This window comes from Lepeophtheirus salmonis, chromosome 6 (genome assembly GCF_016086655.4).
Source record: "Lepeophtheirus salmonis chromosome 6, UVic_Lsal_1.4, whole genome shotgun sequence".
NCBI classification, from domain to species: Eukaryota; Metazoa; Arthropoda; class Copepoda; order Siphonostomatoida; family Caligidae; genus Lepeophtheirus; species Lepeophtheirus salmonis.
In genome coordinates this window covers 54019358-54043992 of record NC_052136.2, presented here as the reverse complement: position 1 = coordinate 54043992, position 24635 = coordinate 54019358, and the positions used below count along the sequence as shown (strand labels likewise).

At 29.1% G+C, this 24635-nt stretch overlaps 1 protein-coding gene across 2 annotated transcripts in view; it reads left to right on the top strand.

Moving 5' to 3' along the window:
- LOC121120175 (NMDA receptor 2) overlaps positions 1-24635 on the top strand; it is a 164638-nt gene that overhangs the window by 55602 nt on the left and 84401 nt on the right. The gene's annotated exons all lie outside the window — the stretch shown is intronic.

Here is a 24635-nt window from a genome sequence, read left to right as displayed (position 1 = left end):
ATATTTAAAGGTTTACATAATTTTTGCTCTTGATAGAAGATGGACAAACTAACCAATTATTCAAACTGCATTACTCATGAGTCTATTGAACCAAAAAAGAGCATACCAAATTCACGACTCGCTTTTTGGGTTCAGCAAAATACTATGTATGATCTCTTCGTCTGTTATCTTCAGTTGAGTCTTTCTGATTTGAGGTGTCTGAATCTACGTATTAATGTATCCAAAACGGTATTAATGAATTATCGCTTAACCTAAGATACATGACAGGCCCCCACAAGATTTTATATTGGAGGGGGCTTTTTTTTTTAAATTTTTGTAAAAATAAATCCAAAAATTGTTGTTTTTTTTGGAAAACATTTGATTTATTAAATTTTTTTAAATAAACTTTTAAAAATTCGAAAAATTCATCTCTAATTACAAAAAATTAAACTTTTTGGAAAAAATTTAAAATAGTAATTTTTTTGGGAAAAAAGCTTCAAAATTTAATGTTATAGGATAAAAAATTCAGAAATTGTTAACTATTCACAAAAAATAATAAATATTAAATTTTTGAAAAAAAATTGCAAAAATATACTGCTGTTTACAAAAAAATAGATTGTTTGGAAAAAATATTCAAAAATTGAATTTCAATTATGTAATTATGTAAGTATTAATTTCAAATATTAAAAATTTTAAAAATCTATAGTTATTTTACAAAAAAAATTTCAAATCTATAGTTATTTACAGAAAAGTAAATTAAATTTTTTTTGAAAAAAATATATAAATATTAAATATTCCAGTAAAAAGCGGGGAAAAAAGAAAATTGGGGGGAGGAGGCTACAGCCCCTCCAGTCTACCCCCTGTATACGCCCCTGCATTAAGATGCCAAAACTGCATATAACTATTATACAATTTCGTAATTATTATTTTTTTATATATTTTAAAAGTCGAAGTTTCGAGGGGACAAAAAGCTTGTCATGATTGATCAAACCATTACTATGAAAGTTGCATACAAAAGTTGGAAACTCATACACTTGAATATAATTAAACTGTGACTTTCGGCACAACTCGACCTTTAAGCGTTAATAAGTTGCAACTCCGATTGATATCATAATTATTAGGTCCAAACTTGAATTATATTTGAGGCTTGAGACTCAAAAATATCCTTATGATCCCAATTAAAAAAGTATATTATCCACTATGTGATGTGACAGTCGGTATCTTAGGAGTAAAACCTAAATTTTTCACAACACTCTATATGAGTTACATAACTATATTTTATGTTAATTAATTCAGGGAGTTTTATATTTTTGTTGCAAAAGCTCATGCCCATTATCATTGTTATTCAAGCCTTCTTTTATCCATATTATAAAACAAAGTTTCACTCCTGTGTATTTATAATAACATTAACTCTTCCTTTCTACAATCTAAAAGGTTTTTCCATTAAGGGAATTAGGGTATTACGTTATATGACCATGATATACAATTTGAGTATTCAGTGAGTTTGACTGAATTGAATGAAACTTGTGTTATTTTTCAAAAAATCTAACATAATTGTAATAAATAAGTTTTTAATAAGTAACTTGATTTAATTTAAGAGCCTTATAGCAATAAAAAAAATTGGTTGGATTTTTGATTATAAACCAAATTTATATTTTTGATCTGAAAAATAAGAATGCAATCTTCTTAATGGAATCTTGCAAAAGTTTTGCATCTATCATCGAGCATATATAGGGTAGATTGACGTCACTTTTTGTTTATTAGCTTAATGATACTTGTTTTCCTTTTCTTATATACCTATAGTAGCATCAGTGTACTTGGTAATACTGGAGATGTGACTTTATTTAAAGTTTTTAACATATTTAATAAAATAGATATATAATTATGTTAATTTTATTATAGCAGTTAACAAAGGAGTCAAATGGGAAGAGTTCTAAAGATCGCAGACCGTTAATTCTATAGGGTACACATTATATAGGTCTACTACCTCTATGTTTATTATATTGACATTTTTGATATAAGAAAGATCAATGTCGTAATATAAATAAAATTTTGCAGGCGTTTTACATGACGCATCGAGCGGATAAAACTACGGCTCAGCCAAATAGTGCTATAGACACTAAAGTACTCCCTGGCTTATCCATCATAACGTAATGTCCTTTCAACGACGCCTAATAACTCTAGCAATGCCGGGCACTACTGCAAGTATTTTTAGATAATTCACCTCTATATAAGCTTAAGCATATGACGACTTCAGAACTCATGAAATGAATAATTAATGCATATTTTACGTATTTGAATACAAATACTTGTATACATATAGTATTTGATAAAACCTCCTGTCAGAAGATTTGAGATACTTGTAGTGAGAGGTTTTGTTGGTGTATAACTTATGTAATGTTGCGCATGGTTTGTTGTAGTATTACATTACATATTGAATGTAGTGTATTAGTATTAAAAGTATGTAATTGTTTATTGTTGGATCGTGTGAACTATGAGAACGGTATATATTACTTGACTGTTTAATTAAACGTTGTTGTATATATATTGTAGATTACAGATAAGTAAAATAAAACCACAAGTTATGTTATACGACGATACCTGTAGCGTTTTTAACTGAGGTGTTTTGATAACATCTTTTTGTTTATACTACAAAATTTAAAACTATAAAATAATATATTTTGACTATTTTTGTCTCATATGTAACATAAGCTCCCAGCTATATTATTTACAAAATGAAGAAGAACTACGAATCAAGTTTCATAAGAGTTTTAAAGCTTTTAAGTTTATACCTATTGTTTATATTACACACAATGTACATCCTATTTTTAATCATCTAGTTTTTTTTTACAAGCAAAAAAAATTATATAGTCATAAAACAATTCATAGATATATGTATTAGTTATTTGATTTACCTAAGTACAGGTCATATAATCAACTAACTGTTGGAGGTATAGTAATCTTTGATAAATTTATTTATTACGATAACAAATCGGAAAATTTCCTAACTAAAGGAAACCAAAAACTATTGTGATATACAAAGTGGGGACCCAAAGCTTGTAGTAGTATTTAATGACGATTTTATCCTCGTTATTTTTAATTACCGGATTTCATTAACATGATTTTGACTTCTTTTTTTTCTATTTTTGCATTTATCATTAAATTCTATGAAATAATTTTACTTTTCTATTTTAAATTACAATTTTCCCTGATTCATTCATCTAATTTTATTCAATTATCTCATTTAATTCTACAACATTTTATCATTTCATTTTACCATATCATTTTATTAGATTTTATCATATTGTTTTATAATATTTCATCAAGAACAAACAATATTGGTTTTTTGTTTTTCGTAACCCCCACTCTATAGGAGTAAGGATTTTTATAATTAAATTTGGTTGTTATGCTTTTCATATTTAAAAAAAAATTAGGATTGACATAAATTAACAATACGTCAAGTAAATGTTAATTGGGTAAAATATGTGAACGTGAAATAATAGTAGTATAGTTTACCTATTTTATACAAATAATTTTTTAATTTTCTAAATTTACGAGAAAAAAATATTTCCTTTTTAAGTTACATATAGAGCTAAATTTAAAATATATGTGCATGCAATTGCAGCATTAATTAAGGTTAAAATACAATGCGTAGATATTGTGTAATATTTAAATACAATTTTTTTCCACATGAACTAACCAAACAAATTAATGATCAAATTTGTTTTATACAGGGTAGACCCAAAATATTCTAAAATTAATATAATTGTAAGTAACTTTTTTATTTATATTATTGAATACCTATAATTTTACATGAATATTACAAAAAGAAAATATTCCAAATTGACTTATTTTGTCGAAATTACAGTCTTGAGTCTGTTAAGGAAGGAATCACAACAAGCACGGACGGACCATCTCCGGTGAAATGTTGTCCCATTCGCGAATTAAGGAGGTTTTTATTGGATTCAAATTTAGAAGAGGTTTCTTGCAGGCCACTTTTGAAAGAGGAAAAAACCCCTTCTTCTCTGCTGCAAGACTCTTTTGAGTTCTGTTGGAGACTTTTTGACACTTTTGTCCCCTTGCAGCCCTGATGCCAACCCCCTCGACCACACCCGTTTGGCGTATGTCGAGGGGAAGGACTGCAGTGTCTTTAATACAAACACCGAGGCCCTCATAGTCACTGTCAGCCAAAACTTGGACGCCATGACAGATGAATACTCCCACAACGGGTACCAGGCCTTCTGTCGCCACCTGGAACCCATCATTGCCGCTAAGGGTTTCTAAATTAATTATTAAGAGAGCTCAGACACATATATATTTATATTATTAATTTTGTTGAAATTCTATTGTTAACTAATAAACAATTTCTTGATGAAGTTTAAAGTTCAAAGTATTCAAATTTTTATGAACTACTCGGTACAAGGAATACAGATGCTTTTGCCAGTTCTCCTGAATACTCTATTAAAAAAACATTTTTGTTTTTTTAGAAATTTCAGTGATTATATCATTGGCGGGCAGATTTCAGTATAACGTAACGGCACAACGATTCCATAATCAAATACGAATTCAGTAAAGTATCATTTTGAATGTGTCAATATCCCAGCACTCTTAAAGTAACAGTGAACCGAGCAATACTAATATAATTCTACTTGTATATTAGACTCTTTCTGAAATTCGTCATTAAACCGCAATAATAAAAAGACATAATTTTCTGATACATTATGCACAAAATAAGAACTTTTACTATGTTTTACTTTTTTGTATGAAAAGTGGAATATATTTCATACCCTTTTTTAACTTTATAAATCACATGAAAAATGAATAAAATTAGTATTTCTTTTTTTAAGGAGGTTTCTTATCGGGAACTTCCATTTGGCTTCTGGTTATACAAAAAATGTTCTTTTTTGTTAAGAAGTTGATGAGTTAACAAAATTTTGTTTTCTTTTATTTTTAAATATATACATATACAAAAAGAAAGGAAAAAAGTTTTTGGCTTTTGGAGTGTCATCATATAAATAATATTGAATAAAAATAAAGAGAAGAAGAAAATCTTAATTTATTTTTTTACTTGATATATACTAAAGTAGGTTTTCCCAACGTTACCCGGGACATTAAGAAATTCAAATAAATTCTGAACTCTTTTGCCTCATATAAACAAATTATTAAAGATTGTAAAATTCTAAAAATTATTCTCGCTGCATATTGGTATGTATCTTTGTACAATTTTTTTAAAAGGAAATTAGGTATAAGGTTTAGAGAAGAAAAAAGTATTCAAGCACCGACCGTTGAACTATCATTCGCTCAATTTCCATATTATTGTCAAAAATCCTTTGTCTTAAGGTGGATTACTACATCTATTGTGCGTGTACATGTCTATGTTTAATTATGTATATGTGCATGCTATTTTTGTGAGAGCAACTCTTCTCCTCATATCATTTATAAATAATATATACCAATATATTCATTTGGACATCTACAGTCTTCACACACACTAAATGTGGTAACCAGCCTTTTCCCCTTCTTTTTTCTTCTCTTTTAAAAAAGTACATACCTAAACCGTCTCTAAAGGCTTAGGAAGTACATGAAAAATGTCAGCCAAATCCATTCATTAGTGTGTCCGTTATTCCCAGACACACATACAAAGACATACATTCTTATCTAATATATAGATGTTAATGTTTTATACAGGCAATTATAAAAGCTTATATAAGTAGTACTGTGGTATTCCTTATTTAGGACTGAAAACAGTATTCTCGTCTAGTTCAGTCTCGGTCCAGTCCAGTTTATTACAGCATATCAGTCGTAAAACTTATATTGCTCGGTCTTTGATGGCATCACTCAACTTTATTTCTTCTTTTTTAATCAGTGTTATATTAATTCAGTGAAATATTAAATAATTTGAATCAATCAATCGTAATTAATTATAGAATTATTAAGTGTTCAGATTTCAATGAACCATCCGATACTCTCTGGATTGAAAATTAACTGCTTCTATTACATAAACAGTATTTTGGATAAAGGCCATCTCCCATAAGCCACTTCAATGAAGGTTCTTAGACTTTTATTATACTTCCAATATGAAGCAGGTATGGTGCAAGACTCCCTGGCTTTTGAATCGTGATTTTTGGTGGCCTTCCATTCCGGATTTGTACCTGATAGATTCAATTTGGAGGAAAAGGCCTGTAAAAAACTTCTTCAAAATTTAGATGTACTGAAAACCTCCCTAATTCGAGAATGGGACAACATTTCTACGGGGATAGTCCGTCCGTTCTTGCGCAACAATGTACATAAGTACAATTAAATTTTATCTTAAGAAATTGTTGGCATTATTTTTTTTGAATGACGTCAAATGTAAAAGATACTCTAATTATCAATATGTATCGAGAAATTATAAAATTGGATTCATCGATAGAGAAGATAGTGATAGTTGTTATATTTCATATTTATGGAGTTAGTTAATTTCACATTTAAAAATTTCTATCTTCATCAAATTTTAAGTTACCAATACCAATTATTACACCAAATAAGATATTCTAGAAATATTTACTTTTCTTCTAGTGTATACGACTTCTTGAGAAAAAAAATCAACCTACTATGAAGTTATAGAATGAACAACAAATTTTTCGAAGAACCCCTTTTTTTAAATTAAATGGAAGGAGTGTATAAAACAAAATTAAAGTCAGGATTTGATTTATAATACTTCTATCAAAAAGAATTTGAGGCAAACAGAAAGGAGAAAGTATAAATCTAAGCAAGAACCATCTCCAACCAATATTCTTAAACCTTTTACCAAATGTTTACCTCGACAATCCATTGTGTTCGTTCAAATATAGAGTTACATCATGTGTATGTAGTATTAGATCCAATACTAATTTCTGTTTCACTTTAATACTCTTCATTCATCAAACTACACGTTATTTCTGATTATAAAATATACTTATGAAGAAGGAATACAATAAACAAAAAGAGAACAATCATAAATGATAAAAGGGTTAATTTGCAGATAAAAGTCATCCTCTCTATACCGTACTACATATATTCACTACAGGAAGCATTTCGATTGAACTTAAAGACCATATAGTGTTTTTTTCTGCAAAATTAATAAAGAAACCACATACCATTTTTAAGTTGAATATGAAGATACAAAAGAGATCTGATATATAATAACAAGAATAGTATAGCAAAGATTTAAATCAAAATGATATCAATTCTTTAATAACTAGAATGTTAAATATTTAATATCAATTTAGGAATACAAATCCAACCTTCCCAAAATTTTGCAGCTTTTATGTATGATATATTAATAAACATTAAAAGAGTATAACACTTATATGGGTTTGATACGTCTGTTTGATGTGTTTTCATCTGTTAGTATATTTACGTTAAAAAACCACTCATATATTTTATGTAAGTCAAGCCTCTTGGGTTTAAGATAAATTTATGTTCAAAAAGAAATATATCATAATGTGAGAAACTGAAACAAATAAAAATGTATAATTGCACAAAATAAGACCAACAATTTTTTATTAATATTCATACAATTTAATCCACGACTAGTCAATAACTTAAATTATATTATTTACTTATGACATGAAGTAAAAATGAATTTCATTAACCAATTCGAATAAGCAATGTTCAGTCGTTATTGATATAAATTAATGGTTGATAAACAAACTCTTTTTATCAAAAATTTTGTAATTACATGTGATTTAAATGTAGGGATGAAAATCAGGAATTTTTGTTTTGCTCGGCTGTCCTGGTTTTTTTAATGAATTTTATTTTTACAAGCCCTTGTGATTATTATTTAACTTCTGGGTAATGAACTACTACATTAAATTTTATTCAAAACCTGATTAAACATTTGTTTGTATTTATAAAAGACAGAGAGTAATCTTGAGGATTTGTAGCGGAGTTTTAAAAGTAAATTTCCTCCTCTAACCATCTTAATTTTCATTTTCTTTTTTTCTTTTAAAATACCCAAAATACATTCGATTTTCATCACATTTAATATGCCAAAGTGGAGAGATAACATATTTGCTGACGGAGATCACTGTATCAACTATGGTGATCCTTGCTCGCTAATAAGTTTGCATTTTCAAAATATGGGGGAATAGCTAATAAATGCATCAATGTCTTACGGGTCTACAATATATCTATATATTTTTAAATGTACAATCATGAGGATTTCGACATTTTTCAAATCCATTATCGTTAGGCATTGGAAGGCACTATAATGGCATGAATTCGAATACGTTTCTTATGTCGAAACTTACATTAAATATTACTTAATTAATTATTTATTTAAGGTTAAAATTAAATTTTGAAAAATAATAAAATGAAATATAAATCATTTGTCTAGTTAAAAGAAAGATGGATTCATTTGTATCACTTTTTTTTTTATTCTTTTAGTTATATATATAATTTTTCCCTTATATTGTAGGGATAATTTTTATTAGGGTATTTAATTTAATCAACCAAAAAAGTTATTAGAAATATTACTTATAACACGGGGGGAACACCAAATTTTCACCAATGAAATTAAGCCTAAAATATAATTTATCTTTGAGTGCAAAATCCAGAACTGACCTCAGTTTTTCTCTGGGTCGTCAGGTTTCAGAAATATTTGAGATTATAGTAATTCGATACTATTATCGTTCAGAGACATTTTTCATCATTAAGACAATCACCAAGTTGAAGTACGATGAATAAAATTGATGTAAAAAGGTATTTTATGATTATAAAACTGTTTTTTTAATGCTGTATTATCTTATGAACTCGACATATTTCCTGAAAAAAGACACTCTTCTTGAGACTATTATAACTTATTCATTATTCATAGTGATAAGGAGTAATATAGTTCCTCTTATAGAAAAATATTTTATATTTTATTAAAAAATACCTATTTGAAAAATAAGAATCTCCAAGAACTTTAGTTCGATTTGGTATTTTCTGAGTGATCCCCTTTTTTAGGAGGATGAACAAGCAAATATGTAACATTATCTTATATTTTGTACGATTCTATTGTCCTCATAATGACTTAATACCCTGTGATAAATAAAATCATAACATAGATATGAATAATACCGCACTTCGCTCGAATTCAAATAAAATAATTATTAATTACTATTAGGTATATTTTGAATATTAAAATTATCTGCTCATTATGAATGGATCTCTTAATTGTTTCTATCCTAGAATCCCCTTTCCGAAAAAAAGAGTCCATCCTACTCTCTTATGGAGCTTTGTAGTTATTCTCGGATGAATATTCATCACGTCGTCCCTCGTAAAATACGGAGTTCTGAATAAAACTAAGAGCATCTCTTGAGATGGATGATCAAGTTAGAAGTATCTTCGTTTTGTCCTAATTCTTGGAGAACTAAAAAGTCCACTTCTTTAGATTTTCATGAATGAAGAATGATCATAGGTTTTAAAAATTGTCTAAGTAAAATTACATTTCAATTTCAAATGGAAGTATATTTTAGTTTTATGGCTATAACTGTTCATTGTTGTAGTACCTAATTAACAAATTATTAATAATATATTTCACATCTAAAGCATTTTATCTGAATCTGAAAGTAACTGGATCCCGTCATAGTTTCAACCGTTGAATATATTCATTGTTCTATAGAGATGGAGAGATTCCCACTAAAGGAACGTGTAGACTCTACTCTAGTATGAAGCTTAGTTTTGTTAGGTTTTCTTCTTCGGCTAAGTTTTCATCCTGTTACGCTTCCGTAAATATTGGAATTCGAGAATCTCTTGTTGAGGATAAAGTATCCCGGGTCTCTTCTTTGTCCTAATTCATAAAGAAAATGTTGTATGTAAATAATAATGATGAATAATCTAAGCAAATGAAAACCCCTTTTATATTTGTTATTTGTCACTCCATTAACTGAAATATTTTTGCATGTTATTTTTAATATATTTAAATTCTATAATTGTAGGTAATGTATAATATTCACCTAATATTTTATTTATTATAATTAAATATATCATATCAAGTCTTTCATTTTATTCAATTATAATTGTAGTGTCTCGAAGGCGATTTATGACTTGGCATTATCCAATTCAGCATACATATTTTATCAATTACTTATAAATTGAACTTTTTAGTAATATTTTTAGAAACAATGTTCATTATTTTATTTTTTACAAAAATGGTTGACTTATGTAATACAATCAATATTGTATTACATAAATCATTAATGTAATCATTTTGGTACTATTAGGTGGAAATGATCTTTCATATGATCTAAGATATATTAAAAACAATACCGTATTGCAAATTCGAAAACAGAATAACTATTGTAATACGTGGTGATGGAACTTGTTCGCTACCCTATTAATACTTAGTCATTAAATGTACTATATTTTTCCTCGGGATGATATAAAAATTCATGTTTTTCATCCTAATATTTTAAATATGGAAAGTATAGATCATTTAAAATCTCAATCAAGACTTGAAAATGATCTAGAAGTGTCTAAGCTCTAAGTATTTGTTAGTTTTATCTTCTTATTTCAATAAATTTCTTGATGATCTCTGTTATATGTACTGATTTTCTCATCGTTTTCATAAAATCAGAATATTTAGTTTTGCAAAATGTCTTCAAATAATACTTCTATACGTACGTGCTCAAATAATCCAAACTTATTTTACTATATATGTGGTCGTTACACATTTATAGGTCAGAGAAAGAATATAAATTATTTAACAAAGCATACTTACTTGGCCTATTTTAAAATGCCAATAGGTAATCAAGATAAGGCGTGGGAACCTCACATAGTGTGTAATACTTGTAAAATAAATTTAAGTCGATGGATCAAAGGAAAACTGAATAAGATGTCGTTTGGTGTACCTATGGTTTGGTCAGAACCAAAAAATCATTTCTCTGATTGTTATTTCTGTCTGGTGAAGACATTTGGATTTACGAATAAAAATAAAAGTCATATCGTGTATCCAAATTTGTGTTCAGCAACCAGGCCCATCCCTCATTTTGATGAAATTCCGGTACCAACATATGAATCTCCTTTAGAAAATGAAGGCGACATTGAAGAAAGAAATGATTCAGACTTTGAAATTTTAGAAAACGGATCTTGTAAACATAAAGAATTTGACTAGTAAGAATTAAACGATTTGATTCGTGATTAAGGATTAGGGAAAAAAGCATCTTAGCTCCTAGCTTCACGGTTGAGTGGGGAAAAAAATCCTTAAGCCCGAGGTGAGTGTCTCATTCTATCGAAAACGAGAAAATAATTTTCTAGAATACTTTTAATATAAGGAGGGCATTTTTTATTGCCACAGCATTCCTGGCTTGTTAAAGGAATTAGGACCTCTAGGTTATCGAGCCGATGAATGGGGATTATTTATAGATAGCTTAAAGAATATTTTAAAATGTGTCCTTCTACACAATGGAAATATTTTTGATACTATTCCAATTGTACATTCTTTTATTCTTTCTGAAGTGTATGGGGACATTATGAAAGTTCTTGAATTAATTCACTATGATAAACACAAGTGGATAATCTATGTTGATCTCAAAATGGTGAGTTTCCTTCTTGGCCAACAGCTTGGTTACACGAAATATCCATGTTTTCTATGTTTATGGGACAGCAGAGCTAGAGACCAGCATTGGGTAAAACTGATTGGTCTCTGACACTAAATTTAACCCCTGGAAATAATAATATTATTAATGAGTCACAAGTTGGATCTGAGAAAATTATTTTCCCAGCTCTCCACATAACACTAGGACTCATAAAACAATTTATCAAAGCTCTACCTTATGATAGAGAATGCTTTAAATGCTTTATGATTTTATTTATCACGGGGTATGAAGTCGTTATGAGGACAATGGAATCGTACACAATATAAAATAATGTGTCATTTTTTCTTATTCACCCTCCTAAAAACTGGGATCACTCACAAAATACCAAATCGAACTAAAGTCCGTGGAGATCCTTATTTTTCAAATATGTACTTTTTTAAATAAAATATAAAATATTTTTCTATATTATGAGCTATCTTACTCTTTATCACTATCAATGATGAATAAGTTATAATGGTCTCAAGAAGAGTGCCTTTTTTCATCCTTTTTCCACCAAAAAATGAAAAAATATCGAGTTCAGAAGATAATACAGCATTAAAAAAACACTTTTATAATCATAAAAGACCTTTTTACATCAATTTTATTCATGGTACTTCAAATTGGTGATTGTCTTAATGATGAAAAATGTCTCTGAACGATAATAGTATCGAATTACTATAATCTCAAATATTTTTGAAACCTGACGATCCAGAGAAAAACTGAGATCAGTTTTGGATTTAACGCTCAAAGATAAATTATATTCTTGGTTTAACTTCATTGGTGGTAATTTTGACCCTCTAATTGTTCCCCTGCTACTGCATAATCTAAGACTATTCAGTCATCGATCAATAATTTTATTATTCAATTGACATTGTATATGATATATATTTCCTTTGAAAATATACTTAAAAAATTCGAAGTTAAATATGAAAATGTTATATAAAAACTTTGCTTAAAAAAATTGCATTATAAATAAAATTTCGTAGAATTATACAATGACTATATTAAAATTAACGTTCTGAATGATAAAGGAAAAATATATTTGGTCACATATGTTTGATCCTAAAAGTTCATAAAATTTGTATACATTAATATTACATAAAATGGGGGGAAAGAATAAATTAATAATCAAACGTGCAAAAAAATAAAAATATCAACAGAAGGTGGCAAAGTTTGAAGGTTGACTTTCACATAGCATGATATAATTTCATTAAAATGGTTTTTTATCTACAAACTGTGATATGTCAACAGAAAACAGCTTATTGTACATTTTCACAGAAGTTAGGGTACAATTAATAAATTCTACAAGGTTGTTCAGGTCTTTAACTACATCCTGAACAATAAGGGAAGCATTCAACTTGGTAATTTTAATTTTAAAGTCAAGGTTGAATGTCAGGTTTAAGTTAGTTACGCAACTTTTAATTCAGAAGTATTTACGATGGAGGAGGCCTAGAGTAACACCCTCATCAAATTGGCTAGCGTGGGACACAACCCAGTGTACATCAAGAAGATGCTAAAGTATACAAAGAGCACAGTTTATGACGTCTGTAACCACTGTAAGAAAGAAAAGTATAAAAGACAAAATTCTACAAGTCCCAAAGCGATAAAAAAACACACCTTCCAGATTCCTCGTAGACCTGAAACTGTCTGTGAAGGCATTTCCTGGAATTCCGATTAACGTTCTTGTCATAAAGTCCCAAGTAAGCCATGCACCACTCTCCAGAGCCATAAAAATTGATCTGAAGATGAATTCATCCCACCTCTATAAAAAAAATCCTTACTGACCAAATGAAGGCCACCCTCTCAACGATATGAAGTCCCATTGTAATCGAATCATCTTTTATTCAGATGAGAAAAAATCGACTGTCGAGAGATCCCACAGCATCCAGAACAACAGATGGTTGAACACAGAGAGAACTAATGTCCCCCATTTCTTTAAAACCAAGTTTTTGGCCCGAGATACTTTGGATTAAAGCTGAGGCCAATGTGTAGAGTGCCTATTTCAACAAGATTCGGTACCCTACCACGAAGTCTGCAAGACCCAAAACTTATTGAAAACAGAGAAAATGCCATCTTGGGACCACCGAACGTGTCCTTCTAGCTTCCCCGATATGAATCCCATAGATTACTTCTTTTTTTTTGGAAATCTCTGCAAATTCATACAACAGCATTAACTCCTTGAAGGGCCTCCATCATCAAGTATTGGGACATAGTATCGACCGTGGATGTGGTCAAGGCCTGCAAATCCTTTAGGCCTCGTATTGAGTGAATGATTGGCAAATATGGCATACAAATTGAATGATTTTTTTTTTTTTTTTGTATTATAAAAACATGTTAATAAAATTTGAAATATCTAATTGCTTCCCTTATTGATTAGTATGCAGTTAAAGATGTTTCGGATTTACCTGAACGACCCTGTATATATTAAGCTTTATATTTTTTTCTTTTAAGTCAAATAAAATCTACTTCAAGGTTTTTTTCAAAGAATTACATTTATATTCAGTCCCCCTTAATTTATTAGTTTGTAAATCCGGAGATACAAGAAATGTTGAGAAAATGTTAAGTTTAAGAAAGGAAAGAAAACTATAAGTTGATATCCTACCTTGATAAACAATTTAAATTTAGTCTTTTCTGTATTTTTGAAACAATAATTTGTTAAAATTATCCTCCAAGGACGTTTTCCTATACATCTAGTTGTTTAAAGAACATCGTTTAATTGATTATTTTAGTATGTTGAGGGATTTCACAAAAACTTATTTCCAACCTACATTTACGTTGACATTTAGCCTTACCTCTCCAGAAAAAAAAAAGTTATTTCAGTACAACCAATCAACATTTGAGGAAGAATAGTCGAAAATTGATACCTGACAAAAAAAATTAAAGATTTGGTGATGTTTTGGAGGTACCATCTTAGTTAAAAAAAAATTTGACTAAAATAATCGAAAATCGGAACAACTTAAATATAAAAAGATGCGCAACCTTAAAAGTAGTCTTCATATGTACTTTAAATATATACATCAATTTTTAATCATAGTTGAATAATTTTATTCGAAAACGAAAAAACAGAAATATATTTAGTTGATTAAAATATAATGCATTTAGCATGGATTTTAAAAAAAACCTATATAATGTTTGAAAATACTACTATTAAAAAAAGTTGTAGTATTTGAAAGATCGTCACTTCCAACGGTTTCGCATATTTCAATATATGTATATTTAGCGTCTTTATATTTATATAATGCGCATATATATTTGACGTTTAAAATGATTTATAGTTTAAATATTTATACTTTAATATGACATCAGTCATAGTCATTGAAATGTTTTCTTTTAAAGCATAATGGAAAACTTTCTTTAACATATACATGAAGAGTAAGAACAGAGGATTTAATGTTTTTACTTATTTTAAAACATTAGGGAACACAAGAGACCTCATTTGGAATTTCAATTATGCTACTAACATTATCAGGGGGATAATGTTATCCCCTCCTAACCATTATAGTTTCTACACATATAAGCCTATATTTGCTTATGACTTTATAAGCGTAGAATATCATGACTAGAGGAGTGAAATTTTTTGAAATCGTTGGATGCAAATATATCTTTAAAAATGTTTGTTTTGGTACTCTGTGGTGTATTAGTAATAGTGTTTATAAAAATTTATACAAAAATCAAGCTTATTAGAAAAAAAAGGGAAAAGTGTGGGCATAGATAGCTTGACCACCCTGTATATACTCGTAAAACATTCTTTAGGTATGCTAAATACGTGAGGGCGCCACTACAAAAAGATTCACAGTCAGATTAAGTAGCTCTACCATATGATTCCCTTTCAAACTAGCTATTTAGTTAATGTTTTTTTTTAATTTAGTCACTCATTCATTATATTTTTCGACTTCCGAGTCTCTCTGAATATATCTGAGTGGCAAAATTTCATCATGTTATACTGAATTGCATTAGTATAAATGTAAACTATAAGATAAATTATTTAGTATTAGTAATTGTGCGTTGTTATGTTTTTTATGATGATGTTTTAAAATTGGATGGGCCATTTATGTGTTCTAATAGACTAAACAATAAATACTCATCAAAAGTGTGAAAAAAAAGGAGTAGTGGGTGTGGAAAAAGTCCTTGGCCAAAATAAAGAGAAAATTGGTCCACAGACTGAGACTGAACGTTTTGACTGAAATATCGGTTCAAATCTATGTACTCAAGACCAAATCGAACAAAAATTGGTCTCGAGCCGGTTTTCAACAATTAGGTATATGTATTTATTTATAACTCACAGGTTGACTTTTACCCTGCAAGATCTGTTAGTTCAGTTATGAGTATTTTATCCTAAGTTCCAACAACTACCAACTCGTTCATCACTCAGTAGTTTAGTTTTTAGTGATCTTTTGACTGAACAAGAGGTCACCATTCCAGGACTATCAAGTCTCACACAATAGGATAGAAACTCACACAAATCATTTTTCTTCACACATTGACTATTTTGCATATTTTTTTTAAGTGAGGACCTTTTTCAGGAAACTGTTTGATGAGTTTGAAGTGAGGATTTTCTTATTAAAAGAATAGTAGTTCTGCATTTGAATTGAAAAAGGGTTTTTAGTTGACAGTAACATTGAATTTTAAGTGAAGGCACTTTCTTAGAAAGTATCATTGAATTATAAGTATGTTTCAAAATATTATATTACCTTACTTCAAGACATGACAAGTTTTTTAATCTTTTGTTGAACCGATGGACTGATTTGAGTAGCATTTGAGACCAATCTCTATCACTGAAAATTAAAAAGTGTTTTTTTTTTTAATTATATGGGATTTGAGTATGTCATTGTAAAAAAAATACAAAGTATCATAATCATAGAACATGTTAAATGTGAATGTATACGATTATGAGCAAAGTTTTCATTGAGGCTGATGGCGGCCAGATTCATAATTAATGTGCATTATTACGGTAAAAATATATAATTTTATGGACAAGATCATCCTGATCATCTTAGTACTTATACTAAATTTGCTAAATTAATTTAACACGGCCTATATATCAAAAAAAGATATAAGTATCTAGATTTTTGTTCAATGTATAATTAAAGAATGATAGGCTATTATCTTTTTTTTCCCCGATGTGTGTAAGTTTCATGATTCCATCCAGTATATGAAGTATTACCAATGATGTCAGAGATTTTATAATAATCCAAAAACGGCGCCATCTTAGAGGCATAATTTTTATTTTATGATTATATGTAAAATGAAGAAATTGACGAATTTTTCAAAAAGACTCCAAATTGATCAACTAATGCAATAAAAATGAAAAAAACTAAACTGTTGTGGTATAAAAGCAAGAACATAATCTTTTTTAAATTCTATTAACCGAAAAATGGAACACTTTTGGAATAATAACGTGTCATGAATATTCTATTTACAAAGTCGGATATGGGATAAATTATGAAATAAGTTAACACATGTTGAGGTCATTCATTTTCTTGTTTAACATCCCAGGACTCATCAGGCCACAAAAGTTTGAGAGCTTCTAGAATACATTATTCTACTATTGAATTAAGAAGTATGTTGATTGGGAAAAACATCAACTCAATTTAATCATCCTCAATATAATAATATATGTTTTAACTAAGTCAGTCATATCTTATCCAAATATTTGTGAGTGGAAAGCCATAAAAAAAAACTTTCCATAGAATCACAGAAAATTCCCATGAAAGAAGCTTATTTTTTCCTCATTGACATAACCACAAACAAACATTATATTTATATATGGTTTTCACAAGACTTGTTCATTTTGCTTAAGCTTGTATTTGTTCATCCCAAAAAAGAGGGATAAGAAGGGGAAAGCATGAATGAAATTCTTTTTTACCGATATACTTTAAGCCAAAGGAAAGAAAGTTGAAGCTTTTTTTCTCCCGTTTATATTTCCAAATTTTACTCTTCTCTATCCTTCTTTTCTTTTTTTTTTTGCAATGGCTGTTTTATTTTATTTTTGTATATTTTACAAATATATTTACTTAGAAACATTTACACAAGCATTTGTGTAATATAAGAAATTTGTGATATTCCCTGCAAAAATTATATCCAAATAGAATGATTATTTTTTTATTATTACTTTTTTTTAACGAAATAGCATACGAAAAGGCGGTGTTCATTGCAATAGTATTTATTTCTAAAGTCGTCAAAATTTAGGTATCTCAAAGCATGATTTTTATAATTGAGGGTTGATAATTGAAATTTTATTGGGTACGCTGTATAATTTTCACGACACATTATCCTTACTTTTTCTATCAAGAAATTGGAGACAGAGATAGCGGAAAGTTGAAATTCAATCTTCCCAGCCTTCATTTAATATGGAAATAACAAGAGGGCATTGTTAAATCGTCTCTTATGGAGAATTTGATAAGGGGAAAGGGACTGGGTGTCGATCCTTGGTCTGAGAGATGAGGACAAGAACAAGTCGTAGTCCCTTATCTAGTGGTATACATTTTGGTATTTTAAATTTTCAAAGTAAAAGTTAACCAAGAAGTTTTAGAAGGATATTATTTAACAAAATCATCTAAAAATAGTGCTCGGCACAACTTTTATTCATTATGCGAGCCCTGACCTCTAAATAATTGCCGTAATACGAGGCCTAATTCCCTTGTAGACCTTGACTACATAGTCTTGATGGAACCTTCCAGATATTGTACATTTCTGTGAGGAGTAGTATACACCCTCCCCTCCAGATGTTCCTAAATAAAGAAGTCCAAGTAGTTTGTATCTGATGAGGAGGGTGGCCCCATGTTGAGGTCCCAAAAGTCTTGAAAGCTGTCTCTCAGAAAGGCCTGTATCTTAGCAGTGCGATGAGACGGAGTGAAAACAAAGTTGACCCCAATGGGGGACATGCCGAGTGAGAGAAACTACAACATTTCACTCCTTTGTTGCTTCATTTTACTTATTCTCGTTCTTTTTTAATTGACTTTTTTAATAAACCCTGTAAGGAGATGTGATCTTCTCCAGCTTCATCTCTCAGTCCACTAATTGACTCCTAGTCAATCTATCCCCCCTCCAAATACTCCATGAGAGACAAATTCACAACTTCCTTCACATAATGAGACCTTCCATCTACTTTCTTGATTCTCCAAAGTGTTAATTGGCCGATTATCTCGAAAAAGTCGAACTCTACCTCTTCCTACTTGAATAGTATATTCTTCTAGCGAAGTTATTTCCACATTATGAAGAAGATGCAATGATTCAATTTTCGACTTTCCCCTCTCACTGACTCCAATTTGAGGTACAAAAAAAAAAAAGTATGACGTGTAGCCAAAGTTATACAGTGTACCCCTTTTTTTATAGGTTTGTATCGGTACAGTTATGTCCCTGGTATAGGTCCTTGAAATGCGCCCATATTTTCAAATGTCCTTTACATTGCATCAGCATTAGTAATATCCAGTTAGAACACATACGTCAGTTGACCAATTGAATTTGTTAAAACTTCAAGTACCTCTTATTCACGATAAAAGATTACCACTATTCTTAATCCTCTGTTACTTTCTTTCAAATTGTATCGCTAATTTTTCCCTGGGGAGAGAAAATAATGTTCAATTTTGTAGATTAGATACATAGCCGAAAGTAGATTATTAAATTATTATCAAACAAGACATGTTCGATATAGAATAAGACATCTCCCACTCCTCTTTCATCTCCCTTTTTCACATACATCGTTGGTATAGATAAATAGTTAAATAAAAACGTTCTTTTAAAATCTCGATAAATCATTTTATAATTTGTGAATAGGTCGTAACCTACTCATCCAAAAATAATGAATATGGAAAACACATGATTAATTAAGAACTTACATAAGAGGTGAAGAAAAAATATCATACAAACAAGATATTACATATTTCAGTCTTCAGAGTAGTTAAACAGCCATGTAAGTAACTATTGGGTTAAAGTAGTGTTTTGTTTATCCTTATTTAGGACAGAAGACTGCAGTCCCGTCTAGTTCAGTCTCGTCCTGGTCTAGTTCAGTCCTGCACGTCAGTCCTCTAACTGGTAAAGTTCTATCCTTGATTACCTCACTCAACTTTATTTCTTCTTTTTTAATCAATTCTAGTACTGACATTCCGAAGATCTGATATTATAAAGGTCCGGTCCCTAAGACTGATAGGACCTGTCCTAAGACTGGAATTGACCAAATAAATAGGGACTGGCACAAGGCAAGATTAAAGTATTCATCATTCATATTAGTATTGGACATAAATATCCTGAAGATAGCCAAAATAGATTGACGATTACATCAGTGGTCCGTATCTATAATGATATCATTTATCAAAAGTTGTTCGATGGGATATATTTTGTATCCTATTGGGATGCGTCTGTATAATTTATGACAAAAAATGGACAAATTTTGAAATCGATGCATTCCTACTTTTTAATTAAATACGCACAAACTTAGTTCTATTTTTTTTACTTCATAATATTTTTCCCTTGATCGCATTGTCAAATAAAAAATAAAAAAATTCAAATATTGTAGTTATTTACATAGGACAAATAAAGCTTTCCTTATACATCCCAAAATACAGTATTGCTAAGGTTTTTAGAACGACGACGTCATAAGGGGGGGGGGAGTGAAGTCTTGTATAAAATCCAAGAATAAAACATGAAATCTAACTATGATAATTAGCAATGATGATCTCTTAAGAGCTCTCTCTGAGCCGCTTAAGTCTACCGTCCTTAACAATGTTTCACGAGCAATTGGGAAATAGTGAAGATCCCTAAAATTATTAGGGTACCTGACGGGACTATGATACATCCCCAATCTTTAGCAATGAGTAAAAAAAAATTCAAATCTCCATTTTTTTTTTTTTTTGTGATAGATATTAGGGAATTTTATATTCATTTTTTAGTACATGTATTTGATATTTTTGTATAAAATTGTCACATCCAATCAAGAAAGTTGTTACTCTTACTTTTAGTGTCGTCATCTTCTTGAAAAAAGCAGTGTTCCCCATTTATTTTGGTACAAGTACATACTTGAATATTAATGTTATAACGGTGTACATCTGATTTTTATGGCCAACGAATTTTAATTTTCCTATATATTTTTCTTCTACTTGTGTAACAGGTCTATATAACATACTGGGTGGTCCATTGAAATCTGAAAGCTTACTAATTTAATAATTAATGAAGGTTGAGGGATTGAAATTATTTCATGTTTTGATATATTAAAGGATAAACAATTAGTTACAAAACAAAGAAACCTGAGCTCTCTAGCTTACGTACAAGTCAAGAAAATGACACTTGCGCGTGATCGAAAAATTTCCATGCGCTCACTGCAAGCAGTTGGGCGTCTCTAGGACCATTGTCTACGCCGTCAGCAAGTCTGAAACGTTGGAGTGGAAGAAGGGATCTATCAAAGAGGGCAAACTGGATCTGGATGACTTAAAAAAAGAGCCCAGGCCAATCCATTCAAGTCCATGAGGACCCATGAAATTATATCTTTTTGAATTTTAAAATTCAAAGTGTTCAGATTTTAATGAGCCACTTGGTATATTGATGAGAATAAAAAAGGGTAAATATCCCTGTCATTTTGAAATGTACTCATTACCAATCTTTGAAGTTGCTAATATATTTATCACATGAATATTCTACAGATTTTGTACCCCAAATTTTTTAATTGATGTATTTAAAATGACAAAACACATACTTTTTCATGGAGTAAAATTTTAGTTCTTTGATCTTGAAATCTATATCATGTCCTTGAATGATTGAGAACAAGAAGTTAAAAAGACCCCAATAAAGTATTAAAAAATGTCCTCAAACATTAGCATTACATATTGATTAATATATTTTTTTAAATATTCGTATGAATGTTACATCCTGGGAAAAGGAATGCAAATCAGAAAAATGCCATATTTTTAAGATAACACTATCCAACAGCAAAAATGTTACAAAAACATTATACGTTCAGTTTAATCAAATTTGATCCTGTAATTTCAAATATGGCATTATTTTCTCTCTTTGAGCCTCGTGGCTTTCAGAAAAATGCCATATATTTTTGGCTATTTTTAAGGTTCAAAGTTGTTTTAAGCCCTCGGTGTTGAAGATAAGGATACATTAATTTGATATATTTTGAAGCCAACTGTTAAAAAATTAATAAAACATTTTTTTAAATATCAGTGTCTTGGTTATGTCTAAAGTTATCTTTGTTTAAAGTTAAACATAGATACTTTTTATTCTAAGGGGCAAAGCTTCAAGTCTAATATGTTCAAAAAGTTTAAAAGTATCTCATTGACAGTTGAAAGTCTTAATTTTTTTTTTTTTTAAAGAACCTCCCAAAAAACTCTCTATCTTGTTGCCAATTTGAGATAAGACTACGATAATATTACAACGAAAAGCTCATTTTTGAATTGAACTCCTAAGAAGAGTCCATAAACAGAGTCATAGACATTTAGACTACACTATCTAGGAGAGAAGAAAAAGGAAAAAAGAGACAGACATTCAACAGAGTCCTCAGAGCTAATCTTACAGGCATATACTGGCCAGGGTAGTCTAATATATACGGAGTTTTCTTATGATAATAATTTATCCCTATCTTAAACCAAGGGCTTAAAACAGCTATGAACATTAAAAATAGCAAAAAATAACAAAAAAATATAAGCCCTTTTTCTGAAGACCACGAGTTTCAGAGAGAGAAAATAAGGCAATGTTTGGAATCATAGGATGAAACCTTACTAAGTTGAGCATATGTTATTCTTGTGCAAAAAAGTGTGATTTTGTTGGATAGTGTCATTTTTAGGGATTAATAAACTATTCCTGTTTATTTTTTCTAAAATAGATGATAAACAAATATAATTAATGGTTCGATTAAAAAAACACTAAATTAGAGTGCTTATTTCAGCATGGATATTGATATTATAAATGCTTTACAAGATAGAAATTTCATAATTTTGAGGTGAGATATCCATATGATTATATAACTAGGAATATATAAATATATTTCATGAACTATTCTAAACTTTCCCCTTTTCTTTTCATATATTACACTACAAGAATATTTTTATATCGTGAAACCAATCTTATTCTATTTCGGAAACAAATATTTACAACAAAATAAATATGTAGAACCATATTTTTCTCTTAAGCCTAACGCAAAAACGAGAAGAATTCGATAAATTTGATGAATATGCCTATTTTTTTTTTTTTTCATTTTTCTATGATGTCATCCTTATTTAGCACATCTAGTTTAAAGTTTGAAAGTAGAAAAAAGTTATTTACTTCGGCAATACAAGATAATGCACAACATTTATCCTTATTTCATATTAGTTTTTTGATGATAAACATTATTCTAACATATAAAACATATTCATAACACTTTTTTTCTAAAGCTACCCTATGAAGCAAAAATAAAAAATAAATTGTCTTTCCTTTCTGAAAATGTATAAAAATAACCCAAACTATGGAAGATTATTTATCAATCTTTCCTAACTTTTTTCTAATTTTTTGCTCAATAAGACAATTTAAGTAAAAAAAAACTTTTTTATTTTTTTGTAGGTTAGCAAAATGTCTATCAAAACTATTTTTTGCAAAATAACTAAATATGTAATTTTAGTTATTTTATTATTTATATATATTAACTAAGTAAAGAGTTATGGCTTTTTTTATAATTTGATCAAGATGTATGACCTAATATGACCTCCTAGGACAATTCAATTTTTGATAGATAATTTGTATACCTTATGACAACTTTTCCGCACTGCCTATAATCAAAATTTAAAAACAGTTGAAAATCAAAGTGCCCTTTTGCTGAAGGGGATTTTAGAACAGAGGGTGACTATTTCAAAATGTATAAATACTTTCGTTTCATGAATAAATTTTCTGAGCAATTTTAGCATGTTTTGGTTTTTTTTTTTTTTTAAATCGAATTCAATTTTTTCCTTTTAAACCTGTTTTATGTAATAAATAATGGTAAAGAAAGACGTTTTGAAAACAAAATCATGTCTTTAGCTTCAATATTAAGGAAGTTATTACCAATTTATCATCAGAATTTTCGCTATTTTTTTTTCCGTACTATTTATGTTATAACGTACACCAAAATGTGTGATCTAATATAATATTTTAATAATAAAGAAACTTTCTTGAACATCAAAAGAATTTAAGAAAATTTTCAGGAATTACAGAATGCAATATTGTACAAAATATGTTATTTTTAAATACCTGCAATTGAAAAAACAATAATAATAAGACAAAGTACTTTCATATTGCTCAGTTATACAGATTGAAGGTGCTAATTTCGTGTTAAAATGTATTTTGCATCAACAAATTTATTGGTGACATTACAAAAAAATTTAAACCGTCCATTATAATTTTTATTTTATCCAATATAATTTATTTTTAATTTTAAAGACTTTCTGGACTTGACTCATTTTCTAACATATATTGCAATTAAACAAAGCAACGTATTAAACAAGATATAAAATTAACTATATTAAATATAAACGAGGTTAAAATGACATAAATGGGAAAAATAATTTTGACATCGTTTACATTAAATATAAACGACGTCAAAATTATTTTCCCCATTTAAGTAATGAAAATCCAGCATTTCTATGTAAATCTCCGACACATTTCTATACGTCCACGCACGCCTCCTGTTAGTTTTTTTCGCGCCGTAAATTGGAATTTTGTAACATACTTACTATGTTCATGTAAGGTATATTTAAATAGGTAATCATTATCAAAAATTTGGAATAGGTAAAGTTGAATATTTTTATGATCTTTTTTGTATTTTAATTATTACAAACTAAGTATAAACTTACTTGAGATTTGATAATCTTATGATATACATAGCAATACTAACGTAATATTTGACTGACATGTCCACATCAAATAATTGATAGAAGGAACAATAAAACTACATATTCTCTGTAAAACCCTTTTCTTACCCCCTTCCTCCCCCCTAACTTATCTTCCAATTACTAGTAACAACCATTATCACATAAGTATACAACATAGATTGTATACCAATAATTTAGACTTGGATAAATATATGATATCTTTCTTCAATTTACGAGTAAGTGTTCTTATAATCCA